The sequence below is a fragment of the Amblyomma maculatum genome, chromosome 1 (genome assembly GCF_055883805.1).
Source record: "Amblyomma maculatum isolate TAMU_Amacu chromosome 1, ASM5588380v1, whole genome shotgun sequence".
Lineage (NCBI taxonomy): Eukaryota > Metazoa > Arthropoda > Arachnida > Ixodida > Ixodidae > Amblyomma > Amblyomma maculatum.
Window position 1 is genome coordinate 137735098 of NC_139344.1, and position 25272 is coordinate 137760369.

At 48.1% G+C, this 25272-nt stretch overlaps 1 long non-coding RNA gene across 1 annotated transcript in view; it reads left to right on the forward strand.

The window, feature by feature from the left end:
* The window catches only part of LOC146204043 (uncharacterized), a 31160-nt gene extending 6569 nt beyond the window's left edge, over positions 1–24591 (forward strand). Inside the window, exons 2-3 of the long non-coding RNA XR_014703944.1 lie at positions 19973–20121; positions 23487–24591. This is a non-coding gene — a long non-coding RNA (uncharacterized LOC146204043). The remainder of the gene's footprint in view (positions 1–19972; positions 20122–23486) is intronic.
* The last annotated feature ends 681 nt before the right edge of the window (positions 24592–25272 follow it).

Sequence of the window (25272 nt, forward strand, 5' to 3'; positions counted from 1 at the left end):
ATCAGCCGAGACAAGATGCTTGGAGATGTCAAAGTGCAAACAGGGAAGGCAAGCGGTGAGGCATACAAGCGTGAGATAAATAGTCCGTGCCGATACACGTTCTAGGCAATGTGATGCACTGCTACAGCCCTCCTCCTCATTGATAGCCCTGATCACACGAGGAGCAGTGTGGGAACCTCCGAGGATATCTGCACCACTGGTGCAATGAACAGAGAAAATATCGAGCGCCATCACACGACTCCTAACCATATGCATCATGACACATGAGTACGAGTACAAAGGGCAAAGGCTCCTCACACGTGACAAGGCTTAGGAAATGTCCTCTGGTTGGGTTAGGCTCGCGTCAACACTGCGACCAGAGAAGCTCACCATGAACCGAAAACGTGCACGTTTTGTCAATTTAGCGCCTGGCTATGTGGCAGTGACGCTTTGGATGCAACGACCAAAACACACCAGCTGAAGTAAAACCAAGCGAACAGCATTTCATGGAACGTATTTCTAAGCGCTAAAAACAGAATAAAATTAAAAGCACGGAAGAGCAGCCGGACTACGAGACCGACGTCTCTGTTCCGCATCATTACGAACCTCATCAGACGTCTGCAGGAAGTGCCGGGCGACTGGGAGAAAAGGTAGGATTCCCGAAGGCGCGTGCACGGTCGCAGGGACAGCATGACGGCCATGTGGACCGGAGTGGACGTAGAAGAGGGAACGCTCGCCCAAGTGTTATATATCCGTGCATGCCGGGAAACGCTGAGCCAAGAGAGGAGAAAATTTGCCAGGAGAGACGAAACGAGTATTTAGCTAGCCATTGGCACGGCCGGACGATTAGACGACGGTCCTAGGCCGTCCACGCGAGGAGATAGGGCGACTCCACTTTGGGCGTGGCCAGCGCTCCAGTAACACGTGGCACTTAGTTCCGTTGGCAGTCATGGCCGATAGTCGCGATCCAGCGTGGGTCAGTGAACAGCGCTCGCAGGTGGCTGCACTGTGAGGCACAGCGAAGGAATTCAAGCGTCAGGCATGTACTCACGTTCTGTTTGCATATACCAATTGAAACGAGATCGAAGGTGTTGCTACTCTTGTCTAGCTTACCAGGAAACGCAGTGTTGATCCGTCTTTTTTTTTTTTTTGGCGACACCTCCCCCCCCCCCCCCCCCATTCCTCCAGCCGGTCATTCAGGTGTCGAAGAGCATCGCCTGCAGACCCCACCAACTACCATTTTTGAAGCTTTTGTCTGCTCACGATTGAGCACTGTACCGTAGTCCTTCGTCGCCGTCTCCTTCCAGGGACTGCTAGCACAGCACGCAGGCGCGCGCTGAGCGCTGAACACGGATGTGAAAAGACAACACAGGCGCCGTGTTTATATCTGCCCTGTAAATTCCCTCTGTCTGACAAGAAACCTCAATCAGCGTCTGTGTTGTATTTCCGCGTCCCCGTTTTTAAACGCTGTTTCTCATAAGTGAAATTTATGCACAAACTAGCCCGCCATAATGCCATCTTTTTTTTTTTTTTTTTTTTTTATGATACCCGAACAGCAGGTGTTGGTTGGTTTGTGGGGTTTAACATCCTAAAGCGACTCAGGCTATGAGAGACGCCGTAGTAGAGGACTCTGGAAATTTCGACCACCTGGGATTCTTTAACGTGCACTAACAGCAGGTGTATAGCCTACAGTTCAGTACGCATGCGCGTCACAGGACGTGGAGAAAGCATTCGCCAAATGCTTTTCTCCGCTCTTTGGGTTCGTTTGTGTAACTTTCTGTCCCCGCCTTCGGCTCATCGTCACCGTCGGCAGATCTGTTCGGCGCCACAAAGAGAAGCGACGTCAAGACGACGGCGTTTCTCGGGCACGAGAGTGCCGAAGTCGTCCGACGTGCCCATCACCTGGCGCTCAGGCATGCGTTACGCAGCATTTTGGGGGCACTCAGTCACCCGAGTGACGCGAACACTGCAGAGCTCGTTCGCGTTTATTGAGGGACTTTACGTTCACGGGCCAACGCGCGCCTGCCGCGATGAAATTTGTTCACGCACGCGCGGCCTGCTACGGTGCACATGCCAGGAAGGGACAGCATGAGGGCCGCGAAACGTTTGCGCTAGATCCGTGACGTGCGAGACACACGCATGTCATGGATCGCCGTTACCGACTCGCCCAAGTTGCCACCCTTGTGAGTTCATACTAGAAAGGACGACGCTTTCGGCTTAAGAGTACACGCGATAGCGCGTCTTAAGTGTCCGTCCTAAGGCAAAGTGCAGGTTATTTTTATTTTATATATTATTACTTTTCCTGACCACAGTCGGCTTTTCGGCGGAAGGAGCTGCATCAGCTATCACGCAAAATTGGATTCAGTACGAAAATGATATGATGCGGAAAGCAGTATACGCCTCGCGGAAATAAGTGTGCTATTAGAAACAGTGATCCGGCGTGAGATCACGGCGATGACGGGAGTTGCACGGGTAGAATAAACCAAATATCAAAGCAAACACGTGAGCCCATGGTTATATGGATCGACTGCACCCCTGTGACTGGTCTTAAAACTAGGAGCACGCCCCGTCGTCCTTACGACGGCCCGCCCCGACAACGCGACGTGCTCCAATGTTTACAAAATCCACAAGAGCGGGTCGCATCGGAGTGAGCTGGCGTGTTCTTTTATTTTTTACTGTTTCTGCCTGTCATATATCACCTTCAAATGGAGGCTGAACGGCGAGACGAGAAATCAAGTCAGATACTGAATGGAAGCCCAACTTTCACTTCGACGGTGCGACGATCGCTCTGTAGTAATATCAAGTTACGTATATCCTAAGCTAATAGTATTTCGGTTTTTGTATTTATGCTTCAGTTCTGTTGGCGTTTCACTTGACGCTGAGGGATTAATTTCAAGATTCCACACCGTCCTCCCTCCCATCGCAATTCTCACAAAAAACCGGCATCCAAATTCCTGTTCCCTACATTCGATTTTCCTTCCCCCCCCCTCCCCCCCTTTGCAAATCAGAGGAATCGGTCCGGCCCGCTCCCCGGTAGTGCGGTCGGGCCGGCTTCGCTCCACAGCTCCCCACTCCCCCCTTCAACTTCTTTTGTTTTTTTTTTCTTCTTTTTTTTTTTAACCTTGGATAGGTTAGTTGATATCTGCAGTTGGCTTACACCAGTTTAGCGCGAGCGGTGCTGGCGGGGATTATTTTTCCCCATGATGTCGGAGCAGCCTCAAAGTAGACAATGCGCAGGTCACAAGTCTTCGGCCCCCGCGGTGTGTTTTGAGCCGTATAGGGGAGAACTCGCGACACTATAGGGTCTTGGAAAGAGTATAGGGCAATAGTTATTCTCGCCTGACAAAGTTGCAGATTGACGCTGTGCTCAGTGCTGCACTACAGGGCTCAGAAGCAAATCTTGTGGCCTGAAGAGTTTGAGGGAAACCATTGTCTCAGTCTATAGATCGTGTATAGATAGACGCCAATGCAAGCTATGCGCCACGACTCAGCCTGTGTCGACGTGTCCGTCCAACCTCTCGACCATTATCTGTGTATGCGGTGCTGAGCGTTCGCGGATACGTCATTATAACATGCAACGAACATGAACGTAGTCTCAAGCGCTATAATGCGAGCAGGCATTATTAGTTCCCGTGTTATAGGGCCCCAAAATATCACACGTGATTTGTCTTATCGGCTTGCAAGCAATCTGATCGAAGCGGCAGCATGTCGAGGAAGAAGTACATGTGAGGACGACGCCCATGGTCAGCTGCTGCTCTCTGACCTAAACTACATAGATCAGAGGTCATCTGGGAACTCGATGCTCTTAGTGCCTGGCCGCTTTGTAGAGGCATAGCCTCCTTTATGTCTGTAGAGGACGTGACCGACACCCATTGCCAGCGCGAGGCGAACGCGTGTACTAATATAGCTGAGCAGCGGTGCGTGCAAATGGGTAGGCCGGACGCCGTGCACAATGGCGAGTCAGAAATCGAAAATATTGCTTTCCGAGGACTGCCAACGAGACCAATGGGGTAGCCGAAGATTTGACCCAACTTCTCAAACACCTTGTCTCTAAGACATCCGTGTCTGTCACCGCGATAAAAATGTCGCAGTCGTCTCTATTTACTTGGAGGTTATAAATGCAGAGCTTGTTCAGGATAGTAACGCGTTGTTTCATAGCCGTGCGTGCGCGAACTTCATTTTCTCGAGCTGCTCAGAACCCCTATAAGCAGTCTCTGCGTTTCGAATTTGAGGCAATAGTGAAATGTTCGGAACGTGTGACCGGTTTAGAGCTGACAGCCAGAAAGGGGAAAGTTGTGAAGGCCTCTGCAGACTTGACGACGTGACTCAGACTTGAGCAGAAATAGACCTGCTGGCGCTGTTTTAAGACTGACGCGAAGGCAGACAGTGACTCGACGAGAGAGCCATCGTTTAAGGAGGCTGCACGAACCCCGGTTTCCTCAGAGCGAGCACCGCGGCGGCTCTCATCCACCGCATCAACATGCATGGCTGACAGAAGTAGACAGATGAATTTCTCAAATTCAATCACTTCACAGACAACGTGACCTCCGCGCTGTACATGTGTATACTTAACAGTGTGACAAACTTATTTCGCTCTGAAAACAAGGGATTCGCGTAAGCCTCCGGCTATGCAAGAGTGCTTCGAAAATAAACGTGACCCTACCTGTTGCTGTCATTCACAAAGCCACACTTGATATTGGCGCAAGCCTAACATAAAAGTAAATCGGTCTCAACACAGTCGAATGCATGAATCCGGTGAAGACGACCCCCACCCCCTCATTTTTTTTCTCAAGAAATGAAGTACCATTCAGACAACGCATAAAGTAGAGCACTGCGCGAACTCAAAGGCCGCCCCTTTTCACAGTAACGCAGGAGGTGAATTTCTCACTGTGAGCAAATAGACTCCAACTATATCAATAAAGAACTGGCATACAAAGAAGCTGAAATCGCAGTGACCCTTAACCCTCTTTTTTTTTTTTTTTTCGAACTCGAATGGAAGTGATAAGAAGGCTCGGTCGAATTTTTGAACAGTGATCTCGTAGATGCGCGGAGAGAAAAGAGGAACTAGGAAGTTCCAAGAGATTGCATACACGCGTAATAAATTACTTTGCATTTTTTTCAACATTTTTAATCAGTCATTTTACGGCCGGCGATGTCAAATAATAAACCTTCCTCGCAACCACTGAGATTACATTTCTTTTTTTATGAACACGATTTCTGGCCCGGCTCAATTCATGGACGAACTGGTCGCCTTTTGAACGCAGACGAAAATCAAAATGACTCGCGTACGTCACAAGGCAACTCAGGCTCGGTCACCTAGGGTTCTTTAACGTGCACTGACGCCGCACAGTACGCGGGTGCCATGTCTTAATTACGCCCTTAATTGTGCAGTGACCAGTGAAGCTGATCCCCTCGTGCCGGCGCGTATCGAAATGCAACCGCGGCCGTATTTACTTTATTTCTTGCAAGGCCAGGCAAGCCACAACAGTCTTCGTCGGGTTTGCCCGTGTTGTGTGGTGATTTCGCGCGACCTTCTCTTAGCACCATGGCTGTATGTTGTAAAGTATGTCGTTTAATACGCTATTGCATCACTGTGTGTGTGAGGGGGTGACGCCATCGGCGCTTGATGTCGTAATATTACATCACGTGTCATTTGCACTACCAATGATTTGAGGATGCTGGTTTAGCCAGCGGTCCAACGACGTTGGCTAAGCCAGCATGGCCGAATCGTGTTTCTACATTGGCGTTGAAGAGAAAGAAGACTGCTTTACTGGAGTTGGACTTTCTGAAGTGAGGAGCTGTCTGAAGTCACTTGGAACGAAGTAAATCTGGCTTAGGAAACCTGAACTCCACATTCTGCAGCAAATAGCCGATATGTGAAGTCATCGTTAGTATCCTTTTACCCAACAAAATTTTAAAGCATCTGTCTCTTGAATCGATAAAACTTGGTAGAAAACGCTTCTGCGTAAGACTGGCGGGCTACGAACAGATCCAGCAGACGAAGGATAACGCCAGTCTAGCGGGCCACGTGAAGAAGGGTCCCGGTGTAGAACCCACACGCGCGCACACCAGAAACCGTTCTTAATATGCGCAACGCGTGTTTATGGAACCCCCTGGTACGTGGGAAAAGTTTACGCTGGCCAATGAACGGGCCGTTGTCTAAACGACCGGCCGATGGGCAGGCTGTATACAACTTGCCTATAAAGTTGTGATCATCTCGGCATTCATTGCCGGCAGCACCGTAGCAGCACAAGCTTCCTCGGCACCGCCCGCTTCGCGCATGGCAGGCACGAAATACACCCATTTTTAACCCGCTCACCGCAGCGTCCTTTTTATTTAGTCTACGATGAGGTAATGGCGATCCCACATCCAAACATCTCTTCTGGCACGTTGTGGTTAACGCCTTCTAGCGTGAGTGATGCAATGAACTCCTACACGCACGCTCTATACTTGCGCGTAAAGAAAAAAGAAAAAAAAAACACAAAGCGCGGATGTATTTCGACAGGAGCACAGCTTGAAACGACGAACGTTGTGGTCGAAAAACGTTCGCCCGGACAGCGAAAAACCAGACATTGTGAGGGGCATATTTGGGATGTCGATTTGACATATGCAGGGTCACATCACTATCTCCTTGTGGAGGGGAAGCGTGTGTGTGTGTAGGGGGGGGGGGGGGTAGGAAGGGGCGACGAGGCGTCAAAGCTTACTCCGGGCTGAGTGCACTGCGCGTGAGTGTAAAAATCACGCCATGTCCAAATCTGCGACAATCTTGACTTGGAATGAATAAACAGCCCGGGTACTGACGTTCGATCAGGCAGGCTTAAGACGTGCCATGTTCAAGGATCCAGCGGGCAGATCAAGCTTATCGCGGCCAAACACGTGCCAAAAGGAGCCGGGGTCATTGAAACGCTCCTATAGCAGTGACAGCAGTCGGAACGCACACGTCAGGCAAATGTCTCGAATTCTGAGACGTCGCACTGCTGTACCGAGTTGTCAAATTTTCTGCGGAGTCGACCAATTTGGCGAGCGACAAATGGATCGATCTGTCAATATTGGGACCGGCCTCCTGCTGCGTGCTTCAGCAAAATGCGGGCCCTCTCGGCTTTCACAAGATACTCGCAAAGCTGATATTGTCTTGTAAGCTCACTCTGCTTTTCTGTTTGATGCAGTGGCTTAGGGCGTTCTGCTGCAGAGCAGGAGCATTTTTTTTTTTTTTTTTTTTTGGTGGGGGGGGGGGGGGGGGGATGCTGGTAACAGCAGCCACATTTCGATGAAGGCGAAATGCGGGACACCTGTGCACGGATGTTTTAACCCACGTAAAGAAAGACGCTACACTAGTAAAACTAATCCGGAGCCGTCCACTACGGCGCGCCTCACAGTCTTCACCCAAGTAGCACCGAAACGTTAAAATTACGTTATTTCTTGGTTTAAGTCAAAAGGTAATGCAGTGTTCCTAATTTCATTTTTCTTTTTCTAACGGTGCTAAAACGTTGCACGCAAACTTTTTGTTGATCTAACATTATTATTGACTTTATGTAACGAGACCCAGCAGTAGTGATATTGCGCGCATCCACACTAGCAGCATCGACCAAGTCTGCGTAAAAAACATGCTGCACGAGCGACAGTGGTGCAGTATACAGCGTTGCACACCTGTATAAGGCACGTCACACTCAAGCACCCACTTTATCTGTGCTGTTAATCCTGGAGCATGGTAATATGCTACGCATGAGCAATGCGCTTAGAAGTGTTATTTATGTATTCATAAATACAGCTTTAAAACAATTCTTGAAGTATATGTATTACCTGTGGATAGCACCGATCTTGGAGGTTTATTTGCAAAAGTTCCACTACTTGAGGTCTTATTGCCCAAAATGGGAGTTAAAGCACTAAAATAGTGGTAAATTAGCGGCTTGCAGTAAGCTTATGCTGAAGTGGGAAGTTTATTTTTAACGTTTGATAGCATCGTTTTGTCAAGGTTATCAGTTATTGCTTCATAAGCATTACTGAAATATACTTTCAATGTTAATGTAGAGTTTTGTCCCGATTTTCATTACAGCTCGTCACTGTTTTTTAACATTAAGAATGTATTGTTAGGTACAACAATCCTCATTTGTTATGTATTTGCATATTACACATGTGTTTGCTTCTCGAGCTAATTTCCAGTTCTATATACAACATTACAAATGTTTCGAACGTAAAAAAGGTATTTCCCAAGTTACAATGTTATATAAATGTTATATAAATATAATTTTAAACGCTAGTATTTGCTTTGTTTACATTATTACGTAACAAATGTTATTTTGACATTCGTAACAACATTATTAAAACGTTGAGTACTACCTGGACACTGTTCTGATATCCCTAAGCAATCAGCCATAAAATACCGTTCCGTTTCGTCTTTTTACGTCGCATATTGCTTACCTTCGTTGCTGTTCGCGTAAAGGACTGCACTTAATTTCAGTTCAAGACCCCTTCCTGTGTTTCAGTACATTCACTGGGCATCATCTGTGGCATTTTTGTTTGTTTTTTTCTTAACAGACGAAAGCTGCCTGCGACGTACCAGACCTCATTAAAGCGAGAAGCGCGCGTTCGCGAGCAAGGGAGGTAACGGCACCTCATCTTGATGTTATGATTGGCCGAATACTGGTAACGTTTGCACGTGTCTATTGCAAGTGTTCTCATCCCCGTTAAGCTAGCAGTGCGGATAGTGGAGGGAAGGACAGACGAGGATATGGCAACACCAGCAAAATATGCCCAAATTCTGGAACGCGCGTTGCCCCAAGCCATTTCTTCGCGTTACTTGAGGCACCCTCCATGCTTCCTTACGCTTAGGAGCCGTTACAGTACTCTGCCATATCATGGAAGAAGAACTCTAGCGTAACCGCCGTACACACACGCCTTCGCTCTAACGTCTACTCCAAGCGGCCCTCGAGGCTTGTTTCAGAAACCAACCTCTACTCGAATCGCTCCTCGAGTGGAGGAGAAAACTCGAGGTTTCTCGAGAATCTCGAGTCAGTGACGACGCTACCTTCCACTTATAAATATATGGCGGGCGTCGTACCGTTCGCTCGCTTTGTGGATTTCGTTCCACCGGTGTACCAAGCTTTCAACGAAAGTGGGTATACAACAAGGATGAACAGAATCTTTCTCTAAAGCATCGGCTGAGTGACTGCGACTTCTGGCATTGCGAAAGCCATGCCATTCTGACGAATGGCATGGCTTTTCAAGCACGTTTCAAGCACTTATTTCTGGAAAGTCGAATTCGTTTGTTCGTGTGCATGGGTTGCAACGCCACGCATGTTTTCACCGTTCGGCCCCGAGACCTCCGATGGCAAAGGTCGAGAGTAACAGAAATTCCACCACAGGCCTGAATAAACGCAAGTATTCACATCGTTTCTCAACGACTAATGTTCTAGGTCACTGTAACTGTGCTCATAACTATGGTGGCTAACTCTAACTGCTCTAACGCTGACCGGCAGCGACTGTTGCCAGACGTGAAAGCGTTTCCGGTTATTTTTCCCAGCCGTCTTGTTCATGCAGTCCGCAAAACATTTTTTACCATGCAGTGAAACGTTGCGGTTGCTTGCGAAGGTTGTTTAGAAGACTCGACAGGGAAAAAAGAACGAGCGTGTTATACGCATTGCAGCATGCAGCTTTCAGGGCAAATATTGGCCTTAATCTCGTCCCCATGCGCCATTTGTGCTGCTTCAAGCGGAGGAGGAGTTCTCAAGGAGGCTTTGTCAAAGAAGACGCCGAGGGGCATTCATGACTTCGGATCGGCCCTGGTACAGTCAGCTAGAATATTTCTAGTGCACTGTAGCCCTGGAGAGCAAGAGCGGCTGTTTTCTCCACTCCAGATTGTAGGTGGAGCGTCGAGATGAGGGGCGGTTAATACAGGCGTAAGGAAGCAGTCAGAAAAGTCTGATGCCGAGGGTCGTAGTATATCGAATTTATAAAAGCTCAACAAGAAAAGAACATTAGAGGGTCATCTTAGACGGCGAAAGCCTGCCCTAGCTGTCCTATCATTTGCCTCTAATCGTTGGGGCGGGGCCATTACTACTCGTTTGACATACTGGTCGTTCCGTAGTCATGCTGAGTCATGCCTATTCAGTACCACTCATAGAAAAGCATATTTACTAACTTTCAGTCAGTTACGGAATTAAAAGTCGCCATTTGAATAGTGGTCTTTCCGTAGTTATGCTGAGTAATGCCGAGTCATTGTAGTCAAAACCACTCATAGCTAAGCATATTTAATGATTTCCAGACAGTTGCGGCCATTACAAGTCATCGTTTGACATACTGGTCGTTCCGCAGTCATCCCGAATCATGTCAAGTCATGCCTAGTCATTGTAACCATTACCTCTCAGCTGAGCATGTTTACTCGCTTGCAGTCAGTTACAGCCACTAAAAGTCGTCGTTTGACATATTGGTCGTTCCGTAGTCATGCCTAGTCATTGTAGTCATTACCCCTCATAGCTAAGCATGTTTACTCATTTCCATTCAGTTGCGGTCATTACAAGTTGTTTGACATTTTAGTCGTTCCGTAGTCATTTTTAGTCATATCATTTTATTAGTGATTATCATTAGTCATTAAACTGTATCGATATCTGTCGTATAACTTTTATTCATTAACAATCACTATCAATCGTTTTCCTTCGTAACACACACACACACACACGCGCGCGCGCACACGCACGCACGCACACACGGTCACACTTGTTCTGTAGACACCCGAAACTGCCGTATATATAAGGGAAGGAAGGTGAGAGTGAAAGCGGAAAGAGAAAAAGGTGCCGGTAGTGGAGAGCTCCGGAGTAATTTCGACCACCTGGGGGTCTGTAACGCGCACTGACATCGCATAGCACACGGACGCCACTTCGTTTCGCCCCCATTGAAACGCAGTCGCCGACAGTCGGGAGTCTTGCCACTGCACCACCGCGGCGGGGCTGGCCGTATGGTCGCCTGTGCTTGGATAGCACAGGCTTGGATAGCACGTGCTTGGATAGCAAAGATGGTCTGACAACAGGACGAGCGAGGTAGGTAGAGCCAGGTAGACAATATTTTCATGACATCGAAAAAAAAACTCTCCGATTCAAGTGGAGAGAGTACAGTGAAAAAAAAAAAAAAAGAGGAACAACTGATCTGACGCCGTTCTGGTGTCAAGGAAGGGGAAAACATGGAATAAACCCGCCTATGTGGTCTCGCACCGGGCAGCGCCATTAGCCGAGGCGCTGACTTGTTTCGACACGTCCGCAGAAATGAGTGCGCGCAGATTCTGCACATCGAATAAACTCGATATGTAGTTACCTGTCGCCTTCCTTGTTCCTGAAGGGACGTCACTCACGAAATCGTAAAATCTTAACAGAAGTGGCCTCACTAGTTTTTGGAAACGGCACATAGTTTCTGAAGAAATGCAACCAGGTCACTTCTGTCGCATCTGAAATATTTCGGCATACTGACGGCTCACCGCCGTATTCACAAACACGCCTTCATTCGAACTTCAACTGCTTCAACTCCAAGCGGCCCTCGAGGCCTGTTTTTCGTTTCAGAAAGGAATCACAACTCGAATCGCTCCTCCAGCGGCGGAGAAAACTTTCTCGAAGCCTGCGTCATCAGCAGCGACTGTTGCCAGATGCAAAAACATTTTCGGCCATTTTTCACAGCCGTCCTTTCTCGAGAATCTCGAGTCTTCGACGACGCTATCTTGGCCGCTCCGCCGCGGCTCCTCGACCGCCACTCCGCTTGTAAACATGGCCGACATCGCATCGCTCGCTCGCTGTGTGGAATTCGTTTTACCGGTATACCGAACTTTTCACGAAAGAAGATACGACAAGGATGCACCCAGCCTTTCTCTAAAGCATCAGCTGTGAGTGACAGTGGCCCAGGACTTCTGGCACGCTATCGTTTTATGAATGCAGCCATGGCTAGCCTCCGTCCGTCCCTGCCGCTCACGCCGAACATGGATAACCGTGATCAGCCACCGACGTCTGTGCTGTTTGATCTTCGATTCATCGCATTGCGCTTGTGTGGCGCGGGCAGATTTCAAGTCGTCACTGGATAAATGGACAACCTTTTCAGAGACCACTGAGTCTGCTGCAGAGTTGAGGCGCGATTTGACCGTAAATGGTCGGAGTCGAGAGGCGGCGGCGCACTCTCCGTGGCTCGCCCTGCGCGCTTCCGGAGACGGCGCCGAACTTGTGGCACTGGAGGCGCGGTGGGACTGTGCGGACATCTGTGCTGCACCCCGCTCATCAATGGCTTGCCCGTCGCCCGAGTGTACGTAGTACGTCGGTACGTCTTCGGACGCGCGGCGCTGTCGAGGGAGCATATTGGTGTGCTCGTCCTACCGAGAGATATTCGCGGCCGACGAAGAGCATGGCTTTTCAAGCACGTTTTCAATTAGGGTTCCCTACTTGTTTGGAAACCGCACGCGGCATTTTCTTCTGGAGAGTCGAATTCAGTGTGCATGAGCTGTAATGCGCTGCGAAGCAGCACCTCCGCCTGCTGTGGTGGGTCAAGGCGGAAATATTAAGTGCTAGTAACATACTTTTTTTAGTAACGCAACGGAACATAAAACTGCGTTTGCTTTTTTTAAATGCACATTTGTACGCATGAAACGCCATCACGTTTGCAGACATACGTATCTCAAGCAGGCATGCAGCAGACGACACACTTGAGACACGTAAGCAGAAGCGGTGGCTTTCATATGCGTACAAAAGTATTTAAAAGACGCAAGCGCAGTTTTATTTTCTGTTACGCTGCTGAAAGAAGAGGGTTAGCAGCATTTAAAATTTCCGACTTACTCATCCACCGCAGCAGGGGGAGAGGCGCTGCGGTCGCTTTGGGATTCGCGGGCGCCAGACCAGCGATTGTTTGGGCCTGATCCGCGGGACGGCGCGCCAGCGCAGTTTTCCTAAGGTTTCCAACTGTCTTTATCTAAGAACGTTGGCAATGACTGCCAAAGGTGCCTCGATGGCGGAGGCGAAGGCATCGCGGCACCGTGTAAGTGCCACACCAGACGCCGGCACAGTGTATCTGCTGGAGCATCATCATCATTTTAAACCAATATACGCAATATTTGGTATATAGGTTTTTCGTTTCTGTCTAAATTTTTCCCTTGACCCGTTTCGGAAATTTACGATCTCTTGTCAAAAGGGAAACGGCCGTATCAGCCTCAGCAGACGATTTCGCTTAGCAGACGATATCGCTTAGCGCAGCTGGCATTGCCGTATGCATAAGTGTGTTGTTTCGTAGGTGCATGTCATTTCGCTGGTGCGTGTCCTATTTTTGGCGTGTTCATATTGGACAGTGATTATTCATCTGCAGGCCGCAACGCAAGGATGTCGAGGCAAAGCGGCCTTGCAGAGAACGGGCATGTTTTGTATCAATGTACCGGAGTGGATATAGTGCTCAAGGAGCGAGAAGTCTTTGTTCACGGCCCCGGTTGATCTCGCACGACTTGCAGACTAGGAAGAGGCATCATGCAGGCAGATAGAAGCCACACATACGCCGAAGAAGGGTCTCGCTATTCAGGTGAGAGCGACTCGGCCGACTTCCTGATAGACACGCGCACTCCTAAAGCTGCTTTAAAAACCTTCTGCACAATCCCAGTTCGCAGCACCCCTATGCTTCAGCCGCTGTCAGTCATTGCTCTCGGTGCCACCTAGGTACACTAGCCAGTATATTCCAGGCACTGTAGAATATATATATATATATATATATATAGACCAACACCGTGTTTACAAACAAAGGGGGCGCTCGCGGCGTCGCAGCCGACTGGGGGTGAAAAATAGGGTTAGCGCCCATAGGAATACATGGAAGCAAAATATTTCTAAGCAGTTTTTTTTATTTCACGGGGCACCTGTGATGTCTTTATTCGGTACAAAGCAATTATGAACATCCTAGAACAGATCATCAAAATATGAAATCTCATTACCGAGGCGAAGTATTTTTAAAATACCGCGAAACAGTGGTGCGAGTTGGGAGGGCGACCCGAAGAAATACATGTAAACACAACTTTCCGGAACATTTTTCTCATTTCGCTGAGCATCAGAAGAGGTGGCTGGTCGTTAAACGTTGGCCAGCGCTTTGAAGGAGTGTGTGATATGTGATAGTGTGTGTGAAGTATGGTGCGTCATTACGGAAGCAGTCTACTTTTAAAACTCTCCGAATAACCTGTGTTATGAATCCAGACACCGCCAAAAGGCAAGCTGGGTGTAACGAATCACGCAGTTTTGCTTACAGTCTGATATGCTGCCGCATAGGATAAATAAGTTTGATAATACTGTCGCTCCAGGGATACGTGCTAGACAGAATTACATTTAAAAAGCAGTTGTCAAACGCCATACGACAATATGAACCGAACTATATTCGCGCATTCAGCAGACGACAGCGTAGCTGGCGATACTCAACGCGGCCGCCTCCATCTCCGGAGCGTCTGCTAGCGACAGCGCCGGTGGTGCATTGCCGTCTGCAACTGTGCGCGGTCAGTTTATCGTGGTGTGAACGGTCCCACAAGTCGTCAGACTTGCAGTACTTGCAAGGGAATGTAGTGTGCCATGCAACATGATATCCGGGCGTGATACAAGACGTTCACCAAAAAATGAGAAGGGTTCAACGCTGCTGAACCGAGTCAAATGTTGCGGTAAGTTGTGTTTACATGTATTTCTATGGGTCGCCCTCTCAACTCGCACCCCGATACGTTTCGCGGTGTTTTAAAAATACTTCGCCTCGGTAATGAGATTTCACACTTCCACGATCTATTCCAGGGCGTTCATGGTTGCTCTGTACAGAATAACGACATCACAGATGACCCATGAAATTAGAAAACTGCTTTGGAACATTTCGCTTCCATGTATTCCTATGGGCGCCTATTTTTAACCCCCAGTCGGACCACGCTGGCGATAGAAGCGCCAGCGCATCGTGCTTACGTCACAGATTGGTGTTGGTCTATATATATATATATATATATATATATATATATATATATATATATATATATATATATATATATATATATATATATATAATGTTTATGAGGTACCGTCGTGCCACGCCCTTCTTCCCGGTTCTTTATCCGGCCTCAGGACATGTAAAGGCATTATCACCTGTATGTTGATCTTTTTTTCTTCTTTTTTTGTTTTTTTACAGGTCTGCGTTGCTGATAGAAACGACCGCGCAATGTCTGAAACATGTCAAAAGAGGATTGCGACGCTCCTGCGTCAAGCCTAATCGGCGGCCGAAAACATTCACAGGCTTCCGGCATAAAGAAGGCGTGCTAAGTACATTAAACACGCTACATTCAAGACTAAACATGACGGAAGGTATGACTTTGCGGTCCGCATCAAAGCAGACCGGTTACACAAGACAGCAAATTTTCATCTGCACCTGGCAGACTAAGCCATAACTGTCGATAAGCGCGATGCGGCCGCGTTGTCATAAACGACGCTTTGTTGTGCCACCAAATTCCATGATTCTGTGCTTCAGCACCACGTGACTTCCTACACTTTTTTTTTTTTTTTTAATACTATCCGGGGAACGGAGTCTCCTGAATTTTTGTTTCTTTCTGGGTCACCGCATGGGTCACCAGTGGCTCATCTGTATCGTGTGGCCTTTGAAAGCTGCCAGTGCACTTTCCGACATCAATAAGCATGGCGCACCGCATGCATGACAACCACAACTCGCCTGAGACGTTCGTTCTGAAGGTATCCGTCTGCCTCCTGAAAAGCGACGATCGTTGCACGAGCGAAGACAATCTACCCTCTTGCCGCCGCGCTGCATCCTAGCCGCTGACCGCACTGGAAGAGCACAGCCACATCAATTCTCGGCAACACCTCCCCTAAACGGCGCTTCGAGAACCAGTACCCTTCTCGGCTTCAGCGATAGCCATCAACCAGAAATCAACCTCCACGACACATCATTTTATAAATCCGCCACCACCGCGTGGCCCCTCCAATCGGCTTGGCGGCACCGCAGCCACGACAGCAATAAACAGTTCGTATTCCCCATTCGCACAACGCACGCGTTATGCTGCCTTGCTGGTCCTGTTGAGCCAAGTGTGTAGTAGTCATGTCATCCGTGGTTGCTACCATGTTATCATGAAATTACTAATATTGTCAGGTTATACATATAGCACTAAACACCGGTCCCAAACTCACTCTGGTGAGGTTCTAACGCCTATCGAACCGGAAGTAATAAACGAAATCCGTTCATTACTCCCTCCTCCGCCTAAAGCTTACCCGAAATGACTTAACTTTAGAAGCAATTAAAGACAGGATGACTATAAACGATTGTTCATCGCTAATAATAAAAAAGCCGGTTAACGACATCCAGGAGCTGTCTGAACAAAACGCGAAACAGATGGATATCTTGAGGATGGATATGATTAGCGTGACCCACGCACAGACCCTAATAGGTGGACGGGGGGCGGTGGGACGTACGGGAAGGAAGGAAGGTGTTTGTTAATAATAAGCATCTACCCTCAGTGCGAAGCCAGTGGCATGGAACGGCGAGCCGTTAAATACGCTCCCATCTTTTTAAAGAAAATTGTGTTTTCAGGTACACATTCTGATTCAGAAGCAGCACTGTGATTGAAAGTTTTTATGCCAAACTACTAAGCACTATCTTTATCGACACTTAAACGCTTTTCGCGACAAGATTCGGATATATGGAAATCTGGCGTGTCAAAATTCACTATTCACGACTACCAAAATAGTCTCGCCGTGGTGGCGCAGTGGTTAGCTAGGGCGCTCGAACTGATATGCCCAAGGGTGCGGGATCGAATCCCAGCCGTGGCGGCCGCTCTCTGATGGAGGCGAAAAGCAAGGAATCCATGTACTGTCTCATCTCAGTGCACGTTAAGGAACCCCAGGCGGTGGAAATTTCCGGAGCCCTCCACTACAGCCTCTCTCATAGCCTGAGTCGCTTTGGGACGTTAAACCCCACAAACCCAACCAAACGAAACCAGACTACGTTGAGGTGGACAGAAGTCCTTCCGCGCGCCACTGTAATGCATACTGTGGCAGTGTACGAGGACAGCGCGACAATTTCGGGCTATCGATTGGAATAAGCGCAGTTGTTCGTACGCCCTGCGACGTACGTCATTTGCAAGAAAGTATATTTGAACAAACAACGAAACGTGGTTTGTAAGAAAGTTAAACCAACGAGAGTGAGAAAAAAACGGAGCCTGCCGGAAAAATAAATGTAACAAATTCCGCGTCAATCATTCGGCCTGCGCGTTCCAAAACCAGCATCAGATGAAAGAGTCAGGGCTGTTTGGGTACGCGGGACGCCGTGAAAGAGCGGCGCAGTTTGTTGCAGCTTTTTTTTTTTTTTTTTTTTTTTTCAACGAATCTGCGGAATACAACCACTCAAAGTGAAGCCGATAGATAGTGCAAATAATGCAAAGGTGACGGTCTTTAACAAAAAAAAAAAAAAAAAGAAAGAAAGAAAGAAAGAAAGAAAGAAAGAAAGAAAGAAAGAAATGACGCTTTCGCGTAATCTGACGGTGTATGCAAGGGAGACTGCATGGGGCGGAATGGTGATCCATTAATGGGCTACATCATTAACAGTAGTTAACGCGATAGATAATGCGTTGCGTGACCTTTCTGCACAAAGACTCCACTATGCGCGAACGACAACCGCGAGATATTAGGGGAGGGGTGTCGAAGAAGTGTCGCGATAGTGCAGCACTCACTACACGAGCGCGTTCGAGAGCGTGCATTGTCGCTCAGAAGCATGAATAATGACACCTGCTTCAGAAAAAAAAAAAAAAAAAAAAAAACAGTGCTCGACGTCCAGTACATAACGCATTCCAAACGACGTGCTGTTTAGAATTTGTTTCGCTGAAAGGGATTGTGCTAAGGTCAACCAAAGCTATAGTATCTATTTGCTTTCATCCCCGTCTTTGCATGTTATGGTGTGCCACGCGTTTGAAAGCAGAGAAACGCGAGAAACAAAAGCAAGCAAGAAGTATGACGCAGAATTGTAAAGCTTATGACGTCATTCCCCTCAGCGCTGCGAAATACGGAAACCGAATACTTTTTTACTGTGAAGAGCAACAACGGGATATTTGATGCACTGAATGCATTTGCTCAAGGCTTGCGATGGTGACGTTACCGGTCCGGCATTTCAAAACGGAAAACAGCGCTTAGTTTATCATGAGTACCCACTCTTCGCCACTGAACTGGGCGTGCATTTTGACTCACGTGACACGAAAGAGCAGCTCGGCGAGAATCTCACTGGCGAGGCTTACATGGACTCGACAACAAGTCGGCTCTCCTTTTAGAGGGAAAGGGTGAGAGCATAGATTAAGAGAGTAGAGAACTAGTCACGCGTTTTCTTTTCAAAGCTCGCTCTTTCTCTCCGATGATCAATTCAACCCGCATTCTGTAGCGTTCATGTAGACGAGGTTACTGCAATACATCCGCGCGCGGCTTGGCCCTTGTGACCGAGTTCGCAACTATAACCGTGTTTACTCTCATAATGAACGTAGTTTTCGCCCCCCCCCCCCCCCGCAAATCACCACACACACACACATAATAATCTCCGACATTCATTATAAGCGGAGTAAAATACTCAGAATTGTACTTTTTGGCAAATAGAGTAGGGGTGGGGGTACGTTCATTATGAGAGCTCAAATTGTGCTGAACATAAACTTCTTTCGGTCACCGCAAGTGAGCTTTTTTTTCTTCTCCAACTCGGAATGAGTACTCACATTGGCGACCCCCTCCCCCCCCCCCCCCCTTTTTTTTTCTTATTCGGCCGATCTTGTGGGAAAAAAGGGCGTCCAAGAAGATGATAAAAAGGCAGGAGGAGACTGCTTTTGGAAGTAAACCTAAGGGATGTACAAAAGGTGGCTCGCAGTGCGGCACCTATAGATCCACGTAAGTGTTCTAATTTTGAATGGACACTCAGTGGCTGTCAGGTTGCAGCTGCGCCGGACAAACTGCGGGTACAGGTGCGGGCTACGTGGCGCTGATAAATTCACCTAGGCTCAAGCCTAATTGTTCCTGTCTCGTCGTATACAGCCCCGCATAATTGGGTACTATACACAGGTTCTACGCAGCAGAAAAAGCTTTGGCTGACGCTAAACTGAACATTATAGGTACAGTTACGAGGCGCGTTCGGCAGCTATTTCCTCCTGGGCTTGAGTTTTATATTTATTTCTTTTATTTTGTAAGTGATGTAATTGTTTGAGCTGTCCTCTTTCCTACACTACGTTTTTCTTTGCCGACAGGATCGTGAACGCTTTCTTTCTTTTCACGAGAGAAAACCAGCCGGTAGAGAATGGAAAATGTTATTTGTAGCGAAAGCCTCCTTACAGCAGAAAGAGCCATCAGTGACGGCTGGCGATTGGAAGAAACAGAGCAACTTTAAGGAGCAGCGAATAACTGGAACATTGTGAGTCAAACTATCATTTTAGCGAGTACATAGCAACGGATATGGCCAGAAAGGACCTTCTTTCCGAGCGCTAAGAACGCCGCACGCCCTTCATATCCATGCATGCATATACTATGCTCAGAGCACACGTATCAAATCTGGATAGCTGGTAGCCGTTCACATTGGAGACGCGACAGTTTTCATGGCGCATTTCCTACCAGAGTATACTGCCCGGAGCCAGAGGTAGATTCTCCCTACAAAAAATGCGCAACACCTGTGGTCAGAAACGGAAGCAGATTCTGACTTCAGAACATGCGAAGCTGTCCCAGTGACCAGGATTTTAACCGATGTTTCAACCTCGTCTGATTGCTAACCTCAAGACTTCTTGTGACGCTGTTAAATGACTTGTACGGTTGCTTATTAATACATCAAATGACTTTTTTTTTTTTTTACGTGGACATGTGCATCTGTTGTCAACGGTTTAACATTTCATATATTTAGTGGCGAAAATCTGCAGCAAGGCTTGAGAAGGATACAGAGCTGCGCAGGAAGTGCGCTATAAAAGACATATGTTACTCTATTTTTGCTATATTGGTGGTAATTCCTGTTTCTATAGGTTGCGCGCTCCCGACTTGGGTACCGTTGAAGTGGCGTGTGATACTTCCGCAACCTGTTTTAGAATGTTCATCGAGGGACGACAAGGCTTTCGAACCTACAACGACATAGGGATTCGGACCGACAACGCATGGCCGTATGCCGTTCATTGTAAGTGTCCACCGAGAAGTGAGACAGACATTGCGCCTTTCCTCCTTTCCCCAAAATCAAACCTAATGAAAAAATAATCGCGGAATGAAAAGGCGGTGCATCATTGCGCCTACTTTTAAGGCGCTGTACTACCCTACAATCGCAGCGCCGCCCACGACTTGTATAAAAAGGCCTGCAAATGAACCGCTCTGGTTCTTGCTCCTGCCACTATGTAATCGCCTTGGTCTCTTGGTAGCTTCACGGCACGACACACACCTACTCTTTTTGTTTTGTACCTACCTCCCTCTTTAATGCCTCAGGGTGGATTTAAATATATCACAGATTGGCTAGACGGATTTATCGCATTGAAAAAATACGGCTGTTCGGCTCTTTCCCCGTACTCAATTTGACACGCTGGTATCGGACCCTCTCGTGAACTGTAAGGGCAACGCCAGTGGGCAGAAATCTGTTATTCAAAGCGGTCATTTCATTCCGTTCTCGAGCATGCATCGTGCACGGGCAAATTTCAGGAGTGAGTCTAAGTGGACAGCATCAAGTGGCTTATTGAAAAATTAAAAAAGAAAATGTAGGACATATAGGTGCCAGGAAATATCTGCCATCATGCTCAGAAGCACCTCAGTTGCCGTGGCGGATACAGATAGGCAGTGAGAGGAAATAAAAGGGAGATATATAGGAAGATGGGGCAGGGCGGGATAGTGAGTGGACAGTATATAGAAAAAATATTTGCACGCTCTGTAGCACGTTACGAGAAGGCGAGTAAAGTACGGAAAAGCGAAAAGCAAGAAGGGAGAAAACAGACCCACGCCCGGTTGGCCAGCTGCCTTGCATAAGGCTAATGGAAAGTAACACGGCGGAAATACTGGTAACGAGGATGCACATTCCCAGCGTGGAAGCGAAGTGATGCCGCAGCAATATTCGAGCAGACAAAACAAAATGAAGCCATTGCGGAGTTTTTCCACTTGGCTAATCAGTGGAGCGATACCCGTTTTATCGATAATGGGCAGCTATTTCTAAGAATGAAAGTGCTTCTGCGCTATATATATATATATATATATATATATATATATATATATATATATATATACTCGATTTTCAACGAAACTGCATATGTGTTTGTTATTTTTGTATATATTGCCGCCGCCTCGTCGTACTGTTAAAGATGCGCGCAAATGCGTTATAAAAAAACATTTTAAAAAATATCATTTTATTTAGCAGACGCTGAAAAAGAGCGGAAACGCGACTACAATCGGGATTACCTTGTCAGACACCGTGTTCAATATAATGCACATCTATCCTTTACATATATCCTCGTGCGCTCAGACGCTGAACGAAGTTATCGGTTCTGGCGGTCTTAATGTCATAGGTATATATACATCATAAGGAGGCTATCGCACAGCTTCCCCTCTCCTTATAAGACCACGTTACACGCGGCATTCGCAGTAGGTCATAGCCCCCGTCGGGGTGGTGCAGTGGTTAGGGGTGCTCGACTGCTGTGCCCAAGGATGCGCGATCGAATCCCGGCCGCGGCGGCTGCCTTTCCCTGGACGCGAAAAGCAAGGCGCCCGTGTGCTGTGCGATGTCAGTGCACGTTAAAGAACCCCAGGTGGCCGAGATTTCTGGAGTCCTCCACTACGGGCGTCTGTCATAGCCTGAGTCGCTTTGGGACGTTAAACCTCGCAAAGCTAAGTAAACCAAACCAGACTGGTAATAGTAAAGCATTGTACGCGACGTGCGGAGGTTATTGGCTCGGATTCCATCGGCGGCACGTGGTCTGTCGAATTATCTATAATCAAGGAGTTACGCACCTAACTGTCCAGTTTAATCCCAATCCACCACAAAAAAAGTGCATTATCCTATGCCCGCCTTGACTTCAGTGACTGCTGGCTTCTTTCATATGCATTGCGACCTGTCTTTTACAGCATTTAAATAGAGCATCAGATGTGCAATCTAAGCGCCATTAAAAGGCAGGCAGCACTCGTCGTACTTTCACGAAGCATCGTGATTTTTGTAGCAATACATCTGACCTTTTCAAGAGGTGTGTAGCGGCAGAGGCGCTTTCAGTTGATTTAATGTGAATTCTGTCGCGCATAAATTTAACTTAACACGCTTCATAACACATCGCTGCCTGTTTTTGAAACCAGATGGACCCATAGCATAGAACATAGGACATATGGCTGCTAAACTATTTGTCTGTGGATTCATGGTAGCGTCCGGACTCAGAAATGTATTTTGATTGACGCCCACACCTGCAATTTTTGCTCATATTTGAAGAGGACATCCTTCGCATCGAAAATAAACAAGAAAAGGTGGCAACAGGTTTCCCAATACATGGAACAGTTAATGAGAACTCGACAGGTACGCTGCCCCAAGAACGGTATACCAAGACTTTCACCGACCATAGTGGACGCAGCTGTTTCGAATGCTGCGCGGCAGTCGCTGCAGGCGCGGCCTGTAATGCCGACCATTCTCTGGCGACAAGCACCACCGCCGATGCAGTCGCGAAGGGGGTTCCAGCGAGTGGGAGAGAGGGCGAAGGAGCACATAACTCGGTAACTGTGACGACGGCCGTCGAGACAATCCTCGCATCTCCTTCCTGTCCGAGCGCCTGGCTGTCGATCCTGTCGCCCGTCGGACCCGGTCGCGGGTCGACGAGCAACAGTTCTCAATCTGACCATCTCTCTCTCGATGCTTAGAAGACGTCCGCGGATTCTCAACCGAAACCATTTGTCGACTTTCTTAGTACTCTTGCTGCGATTTCGTGCGTTGTTTCTGTTGAAAACTCCTTGGGTAGGCGATTGCTAGACTAACGGTAGCGCTGTTTCTACGGGTTACATTACAAGACTGACTGCCATTTCGTCATTGATCTTATAGCTTGGTCTTTCACAATGACCAGGGTGTCCATCCGCCAATCCCGCTTTCAAAGTACATCAACCTTCGATATTTTGCTCGAATCGCAGCCTCAGGTGCATTGCTTATGCATTGCATATAGTACAGTTATGTCTCTTCACTGTATCCGCGGCAAACAGTGTCATGTCTCAGCCACATATCCAAATTTGATCTTGTATGGCTTGCATCGCCCAGTATTTCGTTCATTCATTCATTGCCCCTAAAGGCCCTTCAAGGGTATTCCGAAGGGCGGTCAGTGTAAGAAACATGTATAAAGAACATCATGAACAAGCAAATGTACAATAAACAGGTTATGGTATAATACGGAATAATATTTAAGCCCCAAGATAGTAAATAATTATTCATCATCCTATAAAAGAAATTACACTGGGCCTCTCCCGACATATGTGACTCATCACAAATACGTGATGACATGGAGAAACCAAGGTATCGCTCTGAAAGTTCCGTTCTCTTTTCAGGGGTCCCACGGCGGCTTGGTGGATAAGGAACAAGAATCCGTGTCAACGCCTGGTCTGCAGTGAAGCGCTCGTTGGCCATAAGAAAATAAAATAAAGCTGTGGCGAGTGATATGGTGCCTGTAGTACGAAGACAAAAACCTCACAAGGGTGTCGCAGCTCGTTACTTTCCGCACGGGACCCGCCAGCGCGACGCAAGAGACGCGCCAGGCACGCCGGCGGGAAGGGCTGCAAAAGCGCGCGGGAGGAGCTGCTGCCGGCGCTCGGTATGGCCGGATGTGGACGCGTCAAGCGAAGCCGGAAGCGGCCGCGTCCCGCCTGGCCCTCGCCGATGAGCCGATTGGCAATCCAAAAAGGCCAGCCTGCGCCATTTGCTTTCCGCCGAGGAGAGAGGGACTCGGCCGGGGGTCGCCGCAGGGGTCACCCCTCGGAGGGGTGCCACAGACAGATGCTATCCGCGGGGAGGCCACCCCCGCCCGCCCGTGAAGTCGCGCGGGCTCCGAGAAGACTCCTCGCTTTGCAAAGATGGCTGCGCGCGGCGCCTTCGGAAGCGGACCATAGAGCTGCGGCCGAGCGCCCGCGTCGGCTACAACGTGACGTCGCATGCCCGTGCTCGGATCAACGGCGCTGGGTCCGGCCGTGGAGGCTTCTGTGCGAGGTCAGAGCAAGAAGCCAACACGGAGCGGGAACCCCTGAGCAAAACTGCAGCAGCAAAGGCGAAGACCACAAACCGCCTCTCGACGAGCGCGCCGGCTGAAAGTGGCGGCAATTTGCGCGCGCGTTTGCAAATATGGCGTTCGAACGGAGATCCGTGAACGGGAGCGTGTTTGTTTTTCTTTCGCGGGTATTGATGCCTGGCCGCCTGGCCGGCAACCAGCTCACCCTCGAATTTTATGCCTGCGGCGCCGCGGGAGTCCTGACGGGCAACGGAGAATCGTTGTACATGAAGAGCTGGGACGCACCTCTTTCACGAGCAGTAGCTGGTCTCACTTCTCGGAAACAGAAATTGCAGACATATCCGCCATGCCGTTGAGGAGCGCTCAGGGCCTTGACACTGTTTTGTACTGGCCTGGCGCAGGTAGGCTTTAGCCCCAAAGTAAAAATTGATAATGCCGCATCCAGGATCCTTCTCATGAAATTATTCAAGAAAATGAATTATTACTTCCGCACAAAATATACTGGTCGAAAAAAAAAAATGTTCGTTATATTATAAGTCTTTGCCTACGCAAGCCGTTGCTTAATGGCTATTCGATCCGTTGAGTTTACGTTCGTCCCTTCAGCCTTTGTCAACCTATTCAGAAGTGCGGCGTATGAATTAAAATCGTATGAGCTTGAAAGAGAGGCGGAGAAGCGTTTAGAAATTTTCACTCCCACGCCCTCCGCTGCAACACACTTAATTCACCCAGCTTGCCTCGCAACTGCAAGATGAGAGCAGCCACAATCCTGCAGGTCATGCTGATTACAGCATCTTCGGGTTTTGGTATACATATACTTTTCTTTCATAAAATAGACACAAACTGAAGTTTACAAACAGAAGCGTAGTCAATTTGCTTGTCAGTTGGGCATTTCGAAGCCCTTGAAAAAGGCGAAAATGACAAGAAAAATTATTTCCGCGTCTTAGCAAAACCTGCCTGCACCTCCAACCACCTGTTGTTTTCTTGCACACATCGAAGACTGACAGACACTACTAGCCTTCGAGCATGTCGTTGTTAACGTAGGCCCAGCTTTATATAGCAATGCCCAAGTGGCACTGAACATTAAAATGATATAATTGTCTTTTACGTAGCAG